Below are 6,784 nucleotides of genomic sequence, written 5' to 3'. Positions count from 1 at the left end.
TCAAACCAAAATGAAAAAATTTTTAACACTATTAAGACTTTAAAAGACTAACAACTTCAAAGTCTTATCATAGATAGGAAACTAAAACTAGAGATATTACATAGACCTAAGTTATATCTAAAAGAGGAAGTTGAGTAGGCTCTATCTACGACAAGAACCACTAGAGTGAGTCCTTGACTCTGACAGACGGTGCTCCATGTCTCTCATGCGCCTTTAAAATGTTGCTTTACGAGCTCGAAGTTCCCTGACGTCAACTTGGGTTGCAGTAAGTTCTCTTTATAGGACCGCATTCTGGTTTTGAGTTCTTTCATGAGAAAATTTCAGATGGTGAATGCGTATGGTATTAACTCCCGCATTGGTATTAACCTCCATGACTCGGTTGATGGCTGCCCTACCCTGCTCATCAGTACGAGCAATCCTACAGACCAGAATAGGTAGGACTCTGTCTGCTGAGCCTCCCTCGTTCAGGCTGTAAAAGATTTGGTCTCCGTTGCAGGGTCACGATTGACCCTGTTCGTGACTCTATCTGTTTAAGTTTGTTGCCCACAGAGGTGTGGGGCCTTGAAATGTCGGACGAGGGTTAGGATTTGGGATTTGAGCCACCAGGGGTAGATTATTGACCTCTGGCTCGGAGTCAGAATCCTCCAGAAAGTTCTCTATGAAGTCATCATCCAAAGGGATTGGATGATTATATTTTGGATCCTCCTCGAGCCATCCATCATTACCATGGTTAGGAAAGTATGGGTCGTTAGGGAGATTGAATCCAGCCATGATATCTACGCGAGAAAATGGATGAAAGAAATAGTTAATAGACGTACTAATTAAGATAATTATAAGATGATCTATATCATTTACTTCAATACTTTCGTGGTGCATACCAGTTACATGTAATCAAAACAGGATAGACCTTCAAATAAGTGATCCTAACTCCAAATCCACTACCAAACGAGGAACAGGAAATAAATCAAAGATCACAGATTCTAAGTCTATGACACCTTAGTCACATATAACCTTAGCGTATCCACCTAGCAACTATTAACCTACTAATAAAGACCTTTAGTTCTCAAATAAGTAATTATAGTAACACAAAATACTCCTATGGTATTTTAAGTTTATGTTTTGTTCTAATGTTTTCATTGTAGTAGTGTTGGTAAGTTTTTAGACTTGCTGCAACACCACAACCATTCCTAGGCACATGCTAATCACTTCTTACAAAGATATAGTTGATCAGGCTATATCAGATCTGATTATATATCCCCTAGCCTAATTGTGCTGTCCAACAATCGCAACACTTTTCTTTTGTCCTAGTGACACTGATTCTAGTATGAATGTCGGTATGTATACTTCGGTTAAATATTTTATTATTTAAAAGTATAAACTCCTTGGTCAGAGTATTTTAATCCCGATGTGTTTATAGTTTGCATATCTTTTATGGGTTGATACACTCTATTCACTATAAACAAAGCTCTGATATCAATCTGTCACACCCCAAAACCAGAACGGCGGAAACGTTTTGGGGCGGAGGACGTCATGTACAGTATCACAACAATGCATAATAGTAAACAGTTAATAACATCATCCATCACATTAATAATATAATTTAATACAAGTTTGTTGTGTATAGTTTATAAGACACCAAAAATGAATAATCAAAATAAAGACGAGCGTTGAAAGCTCCGTCTTCTCAAAACCTGGTCATCGGTACCTGTCTACTAGTGGCCTGAGAATACAGGTTATTTTGAAAGCATAGATCAACATAAAATATGGTGAGTTCATAAGTATTTTAGTGTCATTGTTTGTATGAAAGTGTTTGTAAATGTTTGATATAAATGTTTATAAGTGTTTGTAGTAAATGTTTGTATCTCCTAGAAAATCCTATATTTTCTACTAAAAAGGTAGCCTTCTACTAAGGCCCGAATGTTCTGCATATTGTTTGTTTGTAAAAGTAAGTGTTTTTCCCAAGTATGACTATCATTACCAAAATATAGTTTACATTTCCAATTATGTGAGAAGATCACAAAGTGAATGCAATGGGAAAAATAAAGATGTACTGCAGTTTTGTATATAGGTAACTACCAATGTACTAACTACCTTAAACCAGTTTGTTAATTAAGGTAATGTGATGAGGTTGTACCCATACTTGATTGACTAGTAAAACACGACGATCAAAGACGTCGAAATGGTATGACATTCGTCACCCGTAGAACTGCAGGTCCCGCTATAGCTAGCAACAAGGTGTAGGGCGGTCAATCCCGTATAGATCTATACACAAATTCACGATCTCCCTCCTAGAGACTCTGGTTACAAAACGTGACACAACAGTAGATTTCCACTCCATGAAGTAGTGGCTCACATTAATGTTATAGTATTCTAGTTTTTGTATAGTATGCTCTAGTGTATTGTATGTTCTCTCTATTCTAGTGTATAGTATGTTGTCTTGTATAGTGTAGTGTATGTTCTCTTAGCTTCTCATCATAGTATGTTCTTTCTGTTTCTCATAATAGTAAGTTAGTATTGACTTGTGAATGAACTGACTCTAGTATGTTTTATTGTACTAGATATAGTGACTAGTGAACCTCTAAACGATACCTATTATAGTTTACTAGTAATGTTGTTTGAATGGCTATGTATGTTTGTACACCTTTGCTACCAAAAGGTGCTGAACTGATGTAAGAACTTTTATATCTATACATATATACATAACATATAACTAGGATTCAAACGACACTCGGAAAAAAAACCGGATACCCTAAGTCCACAACCAAACAAGGAACATAAAAATAAAGCGAGTTATCAGTCCTAAGTCCTTTCAACCATACTTATGATTTTGACAATATATAAGTTTAAAAGGGTTTAATAAAAAGTTCAACATATGAAAGAATTTTAACCATTTGAATGGTAACAGATGACTTGATGTCATTTTATAAATGTTTTGAAGAGTTTGTTTGATAAAACAGTTTGAAGTATAAGAAAATCCACTTGTTTGATAATTATTAATCACATGTGATTAATATAACAACTATTAAGTTATCAACTTGTATCCCCCATAATAAAATCATTTAAAAGATAGATTAACGGGTATGAACTCACCTACAATGAGTGATACGAATGTAAGATCGATTGTAGGATGCTAAGTGCCAAGTGAAGACTCGAACACAAACGGATCCTATTAAGCACATAATGGCACATATATGAATATACTTAGTGTTTAGGAAACTAATAATGATATATAACCACCTTAGGAACTAGGAAACACTTGAATGGAAGTGTTACAATCAGATGTGATTGCACATAAAGGGGTTTACGACCACACATGGTGATCACGACCATGATATTTATGGCCCAATGTGTTTACGACCATGGGGTTTACGGCCCTATATGTTTACGGTCATACACTCATGAAGACATATGCCAAAGAGTGTTTTATGGTCCTATTCAGCATCAAGAAAGTGTGTCTTGACCCATTCCTAGCGTTAAGAAGAGTTTATGGCCAAACTAGGAACCTTAACAAGGGTTTACAGCCAAGGGAGATGTTCATGGCCGTAAACTCTCATTGTTCTTGGGAAATGGTTGTTTTCAAGGGTGTATGTTAAGAGCTTCTTTAGGATAACTAGTATATAGAAGATTACTTACGTTTTTGAAGCTTTAATGGGGTGGTTTACGGTCCAAGAACAAGTGTGTGTTCTTGGTGTTCTTGAAGCTCTAACCCAAAAAGATGAATTTCATGGATGAAATCAAAGGGTGATACTAGATTAAGAAGAATGATATCTAATAACATATAAGAAATGCTTACTCTTTTGAAGATCAAGGTGAAAATCTTGATGATAGTTGAGAGAGAATCTGAAAACTAGGCTTGGAAGTTTAAGAAATGACTAGAAATGAAGTTAAAACTCATGTATAGACATGATTTTATGGCCAAGGAGGTGTTTACGATCGTAAACTCTAGTTTACGGCCGTAAACTCATTATGAATGGAGTTTTCCAGCTTGTATGTTGCACACTGCATTCTAGAATACACTTCCTAACATTCCTTCTTGAAGTCACTAAGCTTAAAACACCCAAACAGACCTTTATCAATGATAAAAGATAGCAAAAACGAGTCTGACTTTGATTGAATTGAATGGTTGTATAAGATTGAAATTTCGGGTTGTCACGTCATCCCCCGGTTAGAGAGAATTTCTTACCGAAATTAGATTTTAAGAAATTAAGTAACTACAAATAACTAAGTAAAAAGATGAGGATATTTCAATTTCATTTGATCCTCACGCTCCCAAGTGAATTTAGGTCCTCGCTTGGCATTCCAGCGAACCTTCACTATCGGGATATGGCTTGCTTTGTTTGCTTAAACTCTCGGTCCATGATCTCTACTAGTTCTTCCATGAAGTTGAGGCTCTCGTTGATCTCGATCTTGTCGAGTGGGATTACAAGAGTCTCGTCCGACAGACACTTTTTCATGTTCGAGACGTGGAAAGTAGAATGCATGTTACTAAGTTCGCGAGGTAGTTTGAGTTTGTAAGCTACAGGGCCGATTCTAGCGATAATCTCGAAAGGCCCTACGTATCTTGGATTTAGCATTCCACGTTTTCCGAAGCGTATCAAGCCCTTCCAGGGTGATACCTTCAATAGAACACGGTCACCAACCTAGAATTCCAAATGTTTCCTTCTCTTGTCTGTGTAGCTTTTCTATCTGTCTATAGAGGGTTTCAATCGTTCACAAATTTTAACGATATTCGCTGTCATTTCCCGAATGATCTCCGGACTTGTGAGAATGCTGTCAGGAATACATCCTTTAGCTAACTGAGTGTCACCCACCTCAGCCCAACACAGAGGGGATTTGCACTTTCGGCCATAGAGGGATTGAAATGGAGCAGCCTTTATGCTCGTGTGATAACTATTATTGTAGGAGAACTCGACAAGGATTAGCCTTTATCACTCCCCTGAGGCCTTGCAGCAGCTTGAGTTGAGGTGGCTGCAACAACAATAACCTTTGTGCAACAGTGTATCGCTCATCAAAAGTCTCAATAAGTGTGGTCTTAATAGACCCGAACATCTTTGGTATGACCTCTCTGATAGCTGCAGCCACTTCCTCATGAATGATCCTACGGATCTCCTCGTCACTGGTATCACTGCTCCCGGGGTTGTTGCGGGTAAGCACCATGGTGTCTCGGAAACATAAACACAAAATCATCAGATACTAGCTCAATACATACACACATACACACACACTCTCGGTTACCCACCCCTACACACTCGTTAGCATCCTAAAATTCTTACTTGGGTCGCATATAGATCCAGTGCTTTCAGTAGTACGGGTCCAATACTACCTTCCACACAAACCTGTAGTTATCCCAAGTCCTCCTCCTAGGATCCTAATTCACGGTACTCTATCCCTCACGAATATCAACTACTCTCTCGTAGATTCCTCAATGCTCATCTAGGTATATCTCCTAGATTACTCAAAACTCTCTCTAAAAGACTCCTGATATGTTTCTCCGTACTCAGTACATACAGAGCAAATAGCATATAAGATCAATCAATAGCATACCCTAGCCTAAGGCATCATGAATCAGGCAACTCTAGCTCTAATTTCTGAAGTACCTAGCCTATCCTCTAGTGTGGAACTCTCATATCTCATAATATAAACAAGTAATGGTATTTTAAGAAACCACCGTTCGGGCTCTGGCAGATTGTACACACTTCTTTATCTCGTTTTCTCTTTAAAACTCTTACTCATTTTAGAAAAATCATTTCTTGTTAGAATTTTTTTCTCAAATCCTCAATTTGAGTCCAGACTTACTCGATAATACATCTGAATCCCTCAAACCAAGGCTCTGATACCAACTTGTAATACCGTAAGTTTTGAAAACAAAAGTTTCATTTTATACTCTCTGATACACCATTTAGTTAATGATTGTTTGGAACAATGTGATGTCTTAAAATTCCTCTAGACTTGAAATATGGTTTTAATTATTTAGAACAAAATTCCATTCCGTTGTATATTCAAGTCTTCTTTAGTTTCTTGTAGGTTTCCTTTCAATCATAGTCATCCATTATTCGAAGGGAGGGATTAAGGTTCTAAAAAACTCGTCATGGCTCCAAGGCTTGTACTTGCCGCCAAGCTTCAAAACAAATGCCACCTTAAGAAATATATGTATATAAAAATGAATAATAGTAGAAACTATATGGCTCGCCACAGCTTATAAAAACTTGAGACTTGACATTCTTGCTAAGTCGACGTCTAACGTTAATTAAAACCTTGGAGGGAATAGATCTAATTTGTGTTTTAAAAATAAAAGAAACCCTTTCTTTAATATTTATCAACCTCTAAGGAATTTTTTGCTATACGCCCCTTATAAATTAATTTGAGTGAAGATATTTGAGGATGTTTGTGGTTGTGTGAACTAAATTGTTGAACAAACCATTGTTTTTCAAATATAAAATTCAAGTTTCACTTTTCTATAAGCTTGAAGAAGACTACATTTTTTCAATGAAGTAAAATTGAGTTCACTCATATGACCTACTCGACAATGATCATCTTACTTGTATGTAGGGCATAACCTATATGATCATTGAGTTCACTCATATGACCTACTCGACAATGTTTACTCGATTAACGAGAAAAATGATCATCTTACTTGTATGTAGGGCATAACCTATGATTGTATTAACTTGAACATAGCAGAGAGCTTACATTATCTTAGATAAACCTTTATAATGATTAAGGAGCTTTTTATTATATTCTTAAACCTTGTCTACATACAAATATTTATATCCCTTGTCACCCA

This window comes from Lactuca saligna, chromosome 4 (genome assembly GCF_052625555.1).
Source record: "Lactuca saligna cultivar CGN05327 chromosome 4, ASM5262555v1, whole genome shotgun sequence".
NCBI lineage: Eukaryota > Viridiplantae > Streptophyta > Magnoliopsida > Asterales > Asteraceae > Lactuca > Lactuca saligna.
This window is presented reverse-complemented; position numbering follows the sequence as displayed.